The sequence below is a fragment of the Mustela erminea genome, chromosome 9 (genome assembly GCF_009829155.1).
Source record: "Mustela erminea isolate mMusErm1 chromosome 9, mMusErm1.Pri, whole genome shotgun sequence".
Lineage (NCBI taxonomy): Eukaryota > Metazoa > Chordata > Mammalia > Carnivora > Mustelidae > Mustela > Mustela erminea.
The window spans coordinates 71,076,682-71,091,340 of NC_045622.1; the positions used below are offsets into that span (position 1 = coordinate 71,076,682).

At 46.1% G+C, this 14,659-nt stretch overlaps 1 protein-coding gene across 15 annotated transcripts in view; it reads right to left on the reverse strand.

The window, feature by feature from the left end:
* Positions 1–14,659, reverse strand: part of PLEKHA7 (pleckstrin homology domain containing A7) — a 213,139-nt gene that overhangs the window by 95,613 nt on the left and 102,867 nt on the right. The window contains exon 1 of one of the 15 annotated variants that reach the window (XM_032356709.1): positions 2,682–3,017. The exons of the other annotated variants lie outside the window; for them this stretch is intronic. The gene's annotated coding sequence lies outside the window, so the exon portion shown is untranslated. Of the gene's footprint in view, positions 1–2,681; positions 3,018–14,659 lie in introns of those variants that run through there. 15 annotated transcript variants of the gene reach the window in all.

The following is a 14,659-nucleotide window of genomic DNA, read 5'->3' on the forward strand; positions in this document are numbered from 1 at the left end:
ATGTGTTCTGACTGTTGTCAGTCTCCCTAATAGGTATATTCCAGGAGAGCATGGAGCTTGCCTGTCTCTTCACTGCCCTTGTCGGCTTATACCAGTGTCTGGCACGGTTACATTTGCTGAATGAATGAATGAAAAACAACTAAAGAGGCTTCTACCTTAAAGTGAGGCCATAAGTCTAAATACACTAGCTAACCCCTACAGAGGTCTGGGCAAAAGTACCAAAGAGACAAGAATCTAAAAGGTCGTAAGTCATCAGAGGGCAGCGGCTTCCCTTCTTAGTGACAAAAGAAAGAAGGATGAGACACCAACATGCCAAGAACGCTTCATCCTCGGCTCTCTCCCAACTGTGTTACAATATAATTTGGAGAAATCCGCCCTCCCCTGAACACCCCCCCCCCCAACAAAGGAGGGTAATACACTCAACACAGGGAATCAAAGAATGGAATGTAAACACCCGAGAGGAAATGACTGCGTGGTTAAAAACACATGGGAGGAGAACACAAACATCACCTGTATCTCCCTTTTGTGAACTGGAGAGTATTTGCTACGAAACCTACAATTTGGTGACTGATTATATGCTCTCTCCTATATTGCTCTCTGCTTACTTCATGTGTGTTTGTTCTCCTCCCCCGCCCCCTCCATCGAGAGCCCAAGTTCCTGGAGGGCTGGGAACCATCATTCACTTATTTCTCATGGATCTCCTGCAGCACAGAACAGTAACACCTAGGGAGCAGGCACTTGAACTCCTTCATCTCAACAGCCTGAGCACAAGCACACATCACTTTCAGGTGCATAACCCACCTCATTTCCTGATCACTGCAGCCCAACCTGTCAAGACTCCCCCAGAGAGAGTGGGGGAGAGAGGGGTCTGCAGGCCTGATAAAGGCTCCTACGTGCAGTGGAGACACTGACCAGCCCTGAGGAGCATGGCACAAACCAAAGAACGGCCTTCCCCACTCCCACGCGGTCCACACCTGGCTTTCACTCACACATCCAATAAAGCAGAGACACTGAAATCCAGCCAAACCCCAGACCTGCTACCTGAACGGACAGTCAGTCCCTGCTCTCCTCACCTGAAGGCATTAAAAGGGCAGAGCCTGACACAGACAGAACTGGGCATAAAGCAGTCACAGAATTAACTGAGCAACCTCAAAGCTCACATATCTTGCAAAGAGAGCTGTGCTTTCTAAACTCTGGATTCCACAGACTCAAGTCTGCTAGCGTGATTTGAAAAGCTCTACATTTCATCAGGTGCTCCAGATGTTTTCAGATCCACTCAGCGGCCAACTCATTTCATAAATTAGCTCTCCTGACCCACTAACCCAAGTATAAGACCTGCCTTCTTCCTGAGCTCCCACATGGGGCCCTTAAGAGTCCTACGTGGTTAATAGGGAGTTTTAATTTTGACTTTACAAGACCTCAAGAACCATGAAAAGATTAAAACCAAGCTCCTGACAGAATGAGGAAAGCAAACCCAGATGGACTCCTGCTCCTTTTTTTTTTTTTTTTTTCTTTTTGAAGAAGAATGTTGGCAGAGAATCAAAGTACTAGGAGCCAAGATACAGCGTTGTCACTACCAGGTCCACACCCCCAGCAAATACTCAGCCTCTCGGGGTCTTAGGTTCTCTCATGCATCCAATGTAGAGGCCACATGAAGCCTGCCAAGCATGAACCCCAGCCTGTTGTTCAGAGTCAGGACGACTGCAGCTCAAACCCCAGCTCTGCCGCACACTTGGCGGTGCACGACCTTGAATGAGTGACTGACCTTTCTGAGTGCTGGATTCTCTATCTGCCAAACGAGAAGACAATCCCAACCTTGCAGATTGTTTTGAAGAGTACTAATAATGGGCCTGGCCTGTAGCACTGCACGTTTAAGTGCTTGTTAGAGTCTTCTTTTGCTAGCCCGGAAACTCCCCACGGATATAGCTGTTTTGCCTTTTTCCGTACTGCAAGTGCCAGTATGATTAGCCTGCCATAGGGCAGCGGCTCAAGAACATATTTTCTCCCTTTTGAATTAAGGCACTCTATCCAGCCTCCTGTTTAAACTTCTATTTAAGGAACTTGCCTGCCAGAAAAAGTCCTTTAAGATCAGTAGACGCCTGCCTTCAGCCCCACTTCTGTCCCCCACTGGGTCAGTCCTCAAACGTTCAGAAAGCACAGCCCAAGAAAAACAGCCTCCCCAGCGAGCAGTGCTGAGTCAGGGATGCGCACGCTACAGAAGTTTTCAAACTTCGCAGGAAACATTTTCAACCTCAGAGAGTAGCCGGTTCTATGCTTCTGTTTAGTAAGCCAGGTTCCAGAGTAAAATGAGAAGGATGGACCAAGTGACATTGTAGGGATCTTCCAACAATCACGTCCTGAGACACTGGGGTTCATCTCTGACTCCTGGCAGAGCCACAGACTGAGCCGGAACAACAATACAACATAACTGAAACACAAAGGAATGAGGCAGAACACTGTCTCCCTGATCTCACTTGCCAACAGAGAATCCTTTGTAATGACATCGGGGAGGTGTACTTAATGATACTTTCGTCCTATTTATTCTCAGTTAAATTGGACTGTTTTTGGTTGGCACTCCCAACCAAGCCATCGAACCCCCCCCTTCAGTCCATTATCTGACTTTCATGAATCAGAATACACCGCAGTGAACGGAGTCCCTGTGAAGACCGGACAGGACTAACCTGCTCTCCCCAGCTCGCCGGGAAAGGTGGCACACGCACTCACTCTCTCCTTGAGCTCCATGTTCAGAAGGACTGTGTCTTCTTCCCCAGCCTTGGCCTTATGAAAACCTGGGTTCTGGTCACACAGGGAAGGAGGGCCTAGCTGCCTGCAAGAGGTGAGGCAGAGGCTCCCCACCCGCCTATTCTCAATTTCGGTTCTCCGGCAGCTGCTTCCGAAGGTGTTACAAATCCAGCCGCCACTTGCTCCTACTCATTCATTCTCCCTCTTCCCCAACCCCCACGCAAAAACTGGCAACGAGGCAGGAACACAGCTCCAGCTCTGAGTCACCGCCCCGCTGTGGCCGAGTGGAGCACCGGCTGGGGGTAAACAGCGAGGCAGACACTTCACGTCTCTGGACTCCGCCGTTCTCCTTGGAGACTATGGGGCTCGCCACCCCTCGGGAAGCAGGACATAGGAAACACCTCCGTTTATGGGCTCTGGAGTCTGAAGGATTTGCTCCTTCAGTTTTGCTGGACTACCTCTGTGGCTGAAATAAGCCCTAAAACGGAGACTTTAATGGGAAGGTAATGGCTCCTTTATCACTCTGTCCCACAGGCAGGGCAGGGAGGGGCCTGAGCAGTCCCAAGCCACCATCCCCACTCCCCCAGGGAACTGTAGAGGAGTCTTTTGTCACTGCTTAGGATGGCTCAGGTCCTCTTAGCATAGGCTGAACCATGTGGCTCTTCCTCTCAGAACAGGCCTGGAGAGAAGGGAGAGGAATCAGAAAGGGAAATACAGGCATTGAAGTGCCTTTACTGCCACCGCCGCAGATCAGTACTGTGGCTCTTTACTGCCATCTAAGTAGGTCTGCAGGTCCTGATGGAGGGGACCACTTGAAATGTAGGCTCCACCGGAAAAGGACTTCTGTTTTCACAGCTATGTTCCAGTGCATACACAGTGCCTGGCACAGAGTAGGTGCTCAACAGATATTTGTGTAATGAAAAGAAACATACAAGGGATTTTCTTCTGAGTCTGCTTGGGATGACAGTTTTACTAAAACTTGTATTCATTGCCACCATTTTTTCCCCTTTTAGAAATCTCCTTAGCCTTCGTAACTCCTACCACAGCCTTCAGTGAGTGCTCTGTGAATCCTGAAATACAGAGATGGTTTACCTGAAGCTCAAGCATTAGCACCCCTCATTCCAAAATCCCTTGTAAGGTCCTGGAAAGGGTTCTAGTGCTGTACTCCCAGGCCTTCTGCCATTTCATATGATTTTAAAGAAGACCTCCTAAACTGCACGAACGTCAAGGCCCACAAACTGTAGATATGCCACAGTGGAACGAAATAATAAATGACTTCCGAGCCATCCTGATACATCACCCTAACAAGGGCATCTGGCTTGACAAAACTTGTTTTAACTACACACAAGATATGCCCTAGCCCAGAGACACATCCTAAACAATCAGAAGCCAATTGCTGTAAAGACTGGAGTAGGTTAAACCACATAGACTCCACTCACACAACATCTACCTAGCCCTACTATGTACTTAGCACTCTGAGCGCTTTGAGGTAAAGCAATGATTAGAACCTATTATCCCCAATGAAAAGGAGCTTACAGTCCAACAGCATAGACTGATATGGTCATAAATAGATACAAATAAGTATATATTTCATATACTAAACATAAATAATATAGATACGTAACTACAGGTCAGACTGGGTACCATAATATGAAAGTAAAGGATGGCGCATCTATTTGCAAGGTATCAACCTGCCAGGTATAACAACTGAGAAGGTAAATCATACTATCTCCATTTTGCACAGAGGATATTGGAGCCCAGAGGGATCGAGTGCATCCCACGACCACATAACCAGGAAGTGGCAAGGTCAAAATCCAAGCTCCAAACTCCCTGACTCCAAAGGACGGGCCCGTTCTGAAGTGACTACACTTCAGTCAATGGCCAGTCGCTCTACATAACCTCCAAAATGTCTGGAGAGACATGCTGGCTTCAGAGGAACAGGAACCACACCAGGCAACAACAGAGGTGGGCAAGCTTCCAAGGCCCACACTCTTGGGAGTGGAGGAACAGGAAGTGCCATGAGCTTATTCATCGGGTGTATAGGTATAAACCCCGTTCATCAGGCAACACCCTAGCAGGGATCAGTGACAGCTACCTGGGAGCCAGAAGAAGCCACATGAGAGGCTCCTGCCCTATGGCCCTGCCTACAAGCTCCCTCGTCCTTGCTGCCAGACGGATTGTGCTGGAGTACAGCAAACATTCCATTGCCCCCTGCTATACAACACCCTCCTTCACTACTAAAGCCCCTACCCAGAGCTCCTTCCAAATGTAATTTTTCCCCAGTCCCCACAACACCTGCTTTCCTACCACCAGGCTCTGGCTGCTGTCATCCTCTTTCCTAATGCATTCTGCCCAACCATCAAGGCCCCCACTCCTTCCAACAGTCCTTCCTAATCACTCCGGGCCACGCTGCTTCCATCCTTCCTCAACACTGTCATACATCCCAATGACTCTTTCCATTTTACCTTCCCAAAATTACTCTGTATTACAGAGCGGGGGAAAAAGCAGAAGTTCCCCTTCCTGCGTCCAATTCAGTGTCAATCTCAGAAGCAACACCTTTACCGGTTTCTTAAGTATCCTTTATTTTTTGCTTTTATGAACATTTTACGCATTTTAAAAACTTTACCTATATTTCTTTTTAGAAAAAAAATTAAACAAATAGAATGAAATTGTACATATTATTCTATAATGTGCCTTTTACTTTGCGTATCTTGGATTCCCCCATGTCCATATGCAAGGATGAACATAACAATCTCTCCACATCACAGCTTCTTCCTTAGGACCCCTACAACAGATCAGACCAGACCAACCTACAGCCAGAGGTGACCTGGGAGGCCATCCAAAACGTCAATCTGCCCCACACACCTAACAGAGCTTTAAATTGATGACATGCAAACCAATTTGTCCCCAACATGAGTTTTATTTGAGCCACACAGAGTTTTTTGACTGAGCCAAAGTTTAAAAGCAGGAACATTTCATATAAAAATCTAGCATGCTTTGGAAAAAAACAAAACTGGGGCAATGCTGGGTGCCTGTGAGAGGCGAAATGGCCCTTCACGTCCACTGCGGTCCCCATCACTCCCTACCAATTCCCAGTGCTGAGGGTGTACACCTAGTGCTACTTATCATCACACCTGTATTTCTAATTTGCCTACAGGACAGCAATTTCTTTATACCCATATCTCAACCAGAATGGGGAAAACCCAAGATAAACAGAGTAGCCCAAGTATTCCAAAAACAAATTGGAAAGCATAAATACAGTCTGCTTTTTTGTTATCCACTAAGCCTCTACAGACATGGAGTTTGCAACCCCATTTTGTACTACCACTACTGATTCTAGAGAAGACCTTTCTTTTAGAAAGAAGCTCTATTTTAAAGAATGAAAATTTCTTGTATAAGAGGAAGAACTAAAAGAAAAGATGGCCAAAATAGGGCACCTGGGTGGCTCAGTAGGTTGAGTGTCTGCCTTCAGCTCAGGTCAGGATCTCAGGGTCCAGGGATGGAGCCCGGCATTGGGCTGCCTGCTCAGTGGCGAGTCTGCTTCTTCCTCTCATTCTCCAATCTCTCTCGCTCTCACTCTCTCTCACAAATAAATAAATAAATAAATAAAAGTCTTAAGAAGAAGAAGGCGGTGGAGGAGGAGGAGGGGAAGGAGGCAGCAAAAATGGGCCACAAAATGTCCTTCTCACAAAAAACATTCTTAGAAGAATCTTCCTGACAATAATGGCAAATGAACTCATCCTTAGCCTTCCCTGAAGAGACTCCTGAAAAGGTAAGACCCCAGACACTCAGCAAACTGTTTCTTCCACAAAATGAAAAACCCAGAGAGGCACTGCCAACAACCCTAAAGAATCCAAAGGGAGGCCCCAGTGACTGCAGCCCATTAGGGACACCCACAAGGCCACTGAAAACAGGTAGGGGCTCCTGTAACAGAAAAGCATCTGACCAAGTACTGCCTAGGCCAAGATTACAGACCTCCCTCAACTCCCAAAAATGCACATTCTGTTGTGGTATTTAGAGCACAAGCCCTGGAGTCCAGTCCTCCACAGCCACCTACTTCACAGAAAAGGAAACTGCTCCAGAAACCAACTCTTTTTTTTTTTTTCTTTTTTTCTTTAATTTTTTATAAACATATATTTTTATCCCCAGGGGTACAGGTCTGTGAATCGCCAGGTTTACACTCTTCACAGCACTCACCATAGCACATACCCTCCCCAATGTCCATAACCCAACCCCCTCTCCCAAGCCCCCTCCCCCCAGCAACCCTCAGTTTGTTTTGTGAGATTAAGAGTCACTTATGGTTTGTCTCCCTCCCAATCCCATCTTGTTTCATTTATTCTTCTCCTACTCCCTTAACCCCTCATGTTGCATCTCCACTTCCTCATAGGGAGATCATATGATAGTTGTCTTTCTCCAACTGACTTATTTCGCTAAGCATGATACCCTCTAGTTCCATCCACGTCGTTGCAAATGACAAGATTTCATTTCTTTTGATAGCTGCATAGTATTCCATTGTGTATATATACCACATCTTCTTTATCCATTCATCTGTTGATGGACATCTAGGTTCTTTCCATAGTTTGGCTATTGTGGACATTGCTGCTATAAACAGTCGGGTGCACGTGCCCCTTCGGATCTCTACGTTTGTATCTTTAGGGTAAATACCCAGTAGTGCAATTGCTGGGTCATAGGGTAGCTCTATTTTCAACTTTTTGAGGAACCTCCATGTTGTTTTCCAGAGTGGCTGCACCAGCTTGCATTCCCACCAACAGTGTAGGAGGGTTCCCCTTTCTCCGCATCCTCGCCAGCATCTGTCATTTCCTGACTTGTTAATTTTAGCCACAGAAAGCAACTCTTAAACATGGCCACCATCTTTTAAAAATAATATTCCAGGGGATGCCTGGCTGGCTTAGTCAGAAGAACATGCGACTCTTAATCTCAGGGTTGTGAGTTCAGCCCCTATGGTGGGTATGGGGCCTTTAATAATAACAACAATAATCATTTTTGGGAGAAATCTTAAAAGGCCCAAACTTACTAGATGATCAGACTGAAATGATGATATTGATTACTTGTTCCCAATAATAGTGTGTGACATAAACATATTCATTCATTCATGTAACAAATATTTGAAAGCTAAATAGAAGCCAGTCCTGTAGCATCTTAAGCTTTGTGAGTAACCAAGAAGAGAGTGGGAACATGTAATAAACAGCTCAGTCTCTACATCTTGTCGAAGGTGAATAAAAGGGTAGAATTTTTCAGATTTTCAGATTCATGAATCATAATCTGTCTTCTTAGTCAAGAGTTGCACATTTTTTGTTTATTAAGCCAACTTGAAACCTTTCGTCACAAAGAGTAACCCCTGTTTTCCAGAAATCACAGTATTAAGTGTCTTAACACTGAAAATGACACAGAGCTTGCCTCATCCAATCTCTGTTTTACAAATGAGGAAACGGAGATCTGAGAAGGTTAGCAAATTGCTCAAGGTCACTGTGATTACTTACTGTAAATTAACACTAGCTTCCTGGAAATAAGAATTATGAAAAAAATAACACATTGTTTTAAAATTAATTTTCCGCCTTAAACAAAATCCATCTACCAGTGCCTAACATCCCCTAACAAGCATGAAAAATATATTTTAGAGCTGGGAATCCTTTTATCTAGTCAAAAGACCTTGCACAGAAATCCAGGGCATTGGTCTGGATTCAAGGGGTACATAAAGTATGCACAGGGGAGAAGGCCATGTGCAGACAGAGGCAAAGACCAAAGCAAAGCATCTACAAGCTAAGGAATGTCAAGAATTGTCAGCCTCCACCAGAAGCAAAGAGAGAAACATGGAACAGATTCTCCCTAGAACCTTCAGAAGAAACCAATACTGTTGATGCTTTGATTTCAGGCTTCTCTCCAGAACTATAAGAATAAGCTTCTGATGTTTTAAGCCACTAAGTCTGTGTAACTTGTCATGGCAACCCTAGGAAAGAATACAGAATCTAAACAGTATTAGTTTAATGGCTTTGATTTACTATAAACCCAACTAGTCAACAGTATGGAAAAGCGGTCACAAAGCTACTAAGATCTTGGTTGGGACCCGTGTAATAGTCTAAAATAAAGGAGGTAAAAAAATGTTCTTTCTTGAACTGATCAGACCACACCCAAATATTGGGTTCTCTTCTGGTAACCATACTTACTGGCCAGAGTGAAAAGGTAAAGGAGAGACAAGCCAGGACTGTGAAGGGCACAAATGGGTCAAAGCCACATCACTAAAGCAATAGGAGTTTTATGGTCTGGGAAGATTCAGGGCACAGGACAACTGTCATCATCTCTGTAGGGCTATCATATAGAAGAGTAATTCAATTTGTTTCCTGAGGGCCAACATTGTAGAACTAGGCTCAGTAGGTGGAGTCACTGGGAAGCATATTTTTCAAGGAATTATGTGTCTACCAATGTCAAAGCCAGAGTAACTTCTGAACATCAGACTGGCTGGCTGCCTCTCATTGGTGGAAGTTTTCAAGCCCAAGCCAAAACACATTTGGCAAGATGCTGATAAAGAAAGAACACCAACCCCATGTCTGTAATCTGCCAAGATGGCCTTATGTTCCTTTCCAGTTTTATGAATCTATTAACCCATGAAACATACCATTTAGCAATTATGCAAAATCTAAAGTATACGGACGGGCAGGATAAAGAGATCCTGGGCATTAGGAGATATTTTGGTGGAAAAACAAAAAAAACAAGCCTCTGTACACAGGCATGGCTGAGAACCTATGCCCACTCCCAGAAACCTGGCTGCATTAGCGGGGCTCATAGTTCAATATTAGCAGCTGGGCTAGGTTCCTTTTGCTCCTTCTCACAGGAAGCCTATGCTGAGATTGACAGTACCTGTGTCATGCTTTTTCTTTTAGATACACAGCTTTAAGAGTCTGATGTGGCCAGTATCCATTAATAAGCCACCGAGACTATATTAAAAGTAACAGCCACGGTTTTCTGCATAACTATCATTGTAACTGCTTAAGATGCTAGCACATATGAACGACCCCTACCCGTCACTTCAACATTTCCAATGGTATTATCTCAGGGAACTGAGGTTTAGAGGGGTTAAGTGATTTGTCTAAGGTCTTACATTTCAGAAGGATTTAGGATTCCCATTGGAACCCAAGTCCAGAAGCCAAACTCTTTTTCTGCATCAACATGTCTCCCTTGCCCTCCACTCTGAGCAGTTCAATTGCTCAAGGTAAACAGCAATACCAGCCAGGTGGGAAACAAACAGATGGCTTTCTCTTTCTGGTCCACAGTCCCTTCATCTGTGAAATGGGAAAGGGTTGGAGATGATTAACACCAAGCCCTACGTACTGTTCTACCGAATTCCATTTCTCCTTGTAACCTCCACACTGGTAGGGCTGAGCAAGTGGTGACAGGGTAAGTGGTAATTCTCTGGTATTCAACACAAGGGGGGACACAGCTAGCAACTTTTCCCATGCTACCCTGAGGTCAGGGTAGTAACAGGAGGAAACCAAGAACAGGTCCAAAGTCAGCAGTACGAGCTCACTCACGGGTGTGCAGCATAGAATGACCCACATAAATCTTGACAGGTAGCACTTGACTCCTTAAACCAGGGGAGAGGGTGGGTATGCTGTAAAGGGTCAGTACACAGATCTGAAGGCTAGCTGTGCCCCTAAGCTCAGAGCCCAGAGGATGTCCATGAGGAATTAAAGCACAGGGTCTTTGTTTAGAAAAGATAAAGCTGTCAGTGGGTTGTGAGAGATAAAGCAGTCCAGCCACATTCCAGTGGGAGGAGCCTCTTGTAGCTGTCCTGGTGAGGGCACCTGTCCAGCCTCCAAGGCTGCTTCCTCTGGGCCTGCTTGTGCAGCACCTCCTCAGCTGCCTATTTCCCATCTACCTCTTTAAGAGTCTGCTCGCAGTAGTGTCAGAGCAAAAGGACTCCACAGGCCCAATCACACAGCATCACTCCGTGACTCAGAGAAGAGGGACCATTCCACATTCTCTGCAGGGGGCAGAGGGAGGGAAAAGGACTCCAGATATCCCGTCCAGGAGGGGTCCTCTCTGCCTATCTCACTTCTAGAAAAGGGATGATTTCGGAAACCCCCCACCCAAACCAGTTTCCTTCTTAATTTCCTAGTGATGCCCATTCAGGAAGGGAGCCTCAGGTCAAGAAACACAGCAGGAAGAAGGCGCCTGACCCACAGGACCCGGAGTACCCAGACTTTCCAGTGAGTAAACCACTGACCCCAGAGAGACTATCCTGACAGACTTTTCTGGCTTTATTCTAGCATTTCTTTTTTTATTTTTTTAGGGCAGGGGCAAAGCAGGACTGACAACAGGACAATAGGAGAGTATAGGTTTGGAGCCAGAAGGGTGCCAGTTGCAACTCCACACTGTGTGGGCTTTGTGGAAGACCTTCTAAATGGTGCCTAACATCAAGGAGATGAACAATAAGGGTAGCTGGTCTTATCAAGGTTTCTCTTCCTAAAGAAAACCTACTAGCTCTCCACATGACTAAACAGCGAGCCTGCTACACTGGAGTGCCAGATTTCTGCAGAGAGCCAAAAATATGTGCAGGAAGGACAGGTAGTGGATAAAGAACCACATATCCCAAACTGGAATTTCCAGGAGGGTATCCTATCATATTCTAGGCACTCTATAGGCATTATATCAGTCTTGAGTATAATCCTGGGAGGTGGGTACTATTATCTCCATTTTACAGATTAGGATACTTAAGGGGTTTATTCAAGATTACACAACTAAGTGGGGACAGAGCCAGAATTCAAACCTAGGTCTTTTAACTCCAGAGCTGGTCAAAAGTTGAACCATTTCCCATGAAGACAAACATAGCAAAACTAGCTCTTACTTTTCCATGGCAAGAAAAAAACTTCGCTATTGGATAAGGGCTTAGGAGAAGAAGCTATTCTTATTAGAATCTCCACACTCTGAAAGTAAACCACCAGCCTTCCACGTCCCTGTCTGCATGGCCCAAACTCTGGCTAAAAATACGGAAACTGGGGGAAAGCCTGAAGGTCAGAGCCCAGAACTTGCTTGTGATCTTTAACCCAAAATGACTCCCACCTTGAAAGAGGATGATGTGAAGGTCATGGAAGTGAAAGTCCAACCATCCACCACCCTTGAGCACCCCCAACTCTGGCCACAGCTGCATGTCATCGCTGACTCTGAATCACACATTTACACTATGCTCTTCCAGGTCCAGACTCAATTCCCCAACGTCAAACTCTGTCGGCGGGGAGGGATGCAGACGGCGGAGAGAATAGTCCGTGAATCACTTTCTCTGCTAGTGATGGTTTCTGATGCATGTTAAACGCCTCCCTGCAATTCCTCAAGTGTCTATTAATCAGTGAACCAAGAACACAGAGGGCGCCAAGGAAAAATTCGCCATTGCAGGGAAAAAAAGCAAATCTTGAAAGGTCTCCTTACTAATGCACAAAGATTCTAAACCCAAGGTGAGGCAGTGAACAGCCCAGTCGTTAAGACCCTTGGGCCAACTGGCTACAAAGTAAGAACCCTCAGTTGAAGAGGCAAAATTCATTTCTCCTCAGCTTCATCTAGACACTGACTGGGCCAAAACTGATTAAAAGAGAATCTAGGGAAAGTCAGTGGCTCTCCCTGAGTTTCAGTCTCCTCTTCCCTATGGGTCCTAGAATACTCTCACTCCTCCCTAGCTCACAAGATCAAACAGATACATGAAGGTCCCCAAGGTTCTACCATCCACCTCCCCATCTCATGCCATCCTCCCTGGGAAAGCTCACTCACTGCCATGAGTAGGACTCCAGAAGCTGTATTTCCAGTGCTGTCCACTCTCTTGAGCCCTGGATCCCAGATGCAGCTGCTTACAGGACATTTCTCGCAAGATGTCCCCTGGGCACCATTAAATCAACATATTTCAAAATGGAGCCCTTCCCACCATTATTTCTCATCTTTCATTCCCCATGATGATACACCATTATTTTGTGGTTTTCAAGTGGGGGCATCTGGAAAAACAGGTGACATTTTTGTTGTCACAACAATTAGATGGCATTTCAGTGGGCAGGGGGCCCAGGCTGCTAAATAACACTGTCCTACACAGTGAAAATCTGTCCCTCTCCAAATGCCAACAGGAACACCATTTAGAAATGCTGGAAATCATCCCACCTCCTTCCCTCATTCCCTGTCAGAGACTAGTCACCTCTACTTCCATATCACCAACCGGACCATCTTCTCCATCCCCACAACACTCTCACTGGGATGACCACAGTAGCTTCTAAGGTCATCATTTGGTCTCTGTCACCCACCTATTCCTGATTAACTTTCAAAAGTCCTCCACACAACTACTTGTAATATCTCTAAACCTACAAATTATGTCACTCCTTGCCTTAAAATCATCCCGTGCTTCCTTCCCCTCACCTTCTGGATAAAGGCAAACACCACTTTTTCATCTGTTCCCTGCCTCAGGGTTTACCACTCCCTTGAGGATACCTACATTTCAGGGTTGTCTCAGTGTTTTTGCACACACCATTTCCTTTTCTTGAAAGCTGCCCCTCACCTTATCTTTCTGGCTAATGTCTATCTATTCTTCAAGGATCAGTACAAGGATCACCTCCTCCCAGAAGTCCTCTCTGACACCAGGCAGAATTAAGTGCCTGTTGGTGCACACTGGAATCACACATTTATTATCTTATTCTGATTGTTGTTCCTTCCCTGCCTCTTGGCCGGTCCCGATTCTCCAACACTTAGCCTAGTATACAATCTAAGCTTTATGAACTAGAATGTCCAGCTTACAGCAGACAAAGCATCATCTAATGAGAGACAATGACCTGGAAAGACAGTGACTGTCATTACTACCATTTTATGTTTTACCTAGGAGACTAAGGCTCTGAGAGGTTGAGTTCTTATCCAGGTTCACCTGGCTAGCTAAGAAGTGGAGCCAAGACTTAATGGCAGATTCTTTGCTCTTTGTCACAGCACCATTCCACATGAAAGGTTACAGCACAGACTGAGTTGGGAGGGGAGGTGTCATAAGCCTATCTTCTTTAGACCTGCGGGTAGTCTCATCTGCAGACAGAGCTCTGGAAAATCCATCTACATTATGCGGCTGCACCACATCACTGGGGAGGCGAGGTGTCATTGTCCTGTCTTCACAGGCCTGGGTGGGGGGTAGCCTCACGTGCAGACAGAACTGACAAACCCATCCAGATCCTCAGCTGTACAACATCACTCTTCCCCATTCCCCTTCCTGCACCCCAATCACTCTGTGCCGAAATCCCAAAGCCAGCAAAAGAGCCTGGTTTTATGGTCAGAAACAGCTGCACTGTGGCTGCAGCGGCATGACACCTCCAGTGAGCCTGCCGGGTGCAGGGGGGACAGCAGAGGACGGGTGGTGAGTGGCAGCATTTGAAGTTGCCAGGTATTGAGTGCAAGCCCCTCTAAATGGGCTGTGTACAGAGAAGGTGTGTCAGGCAAAACTGCTGAGTGCCTGGGACCGGGGGCAAGAGAGCTGGGACAGGGAGGAGGCCTCCCTCATGAGCTGTCCCGCTGTGCCATGCAAAAGGCTGATAGTTCCCAATTACTTTCTCAGAGTTTTCATGAGCTCCTCCCATATGCCATTTGGCTTCAGGAGCACAAAGCAAATAGAAATGGGGTTTCAGACTTGATCATTCTAACCATGTCTGCAGCGGAACGTGCGCCCCAGCTTGCGTGGACACACACACACACACACACACGCACACACATTTGGCTCAAATGCAAATTTAAAAGGCGATTAAGGAAATGTGCAGTTTGGTTCTGCAAGCATCTCAGGGGGCAAGGAAAATGATAAATGCTCATTTCAAGGCTCTGGAATACAATCACTACCCGCTTCAACGGTGTCGTTCAGACATCACCATGACAACCAGGGAAAGGCTTCCTTCCTCTGTGG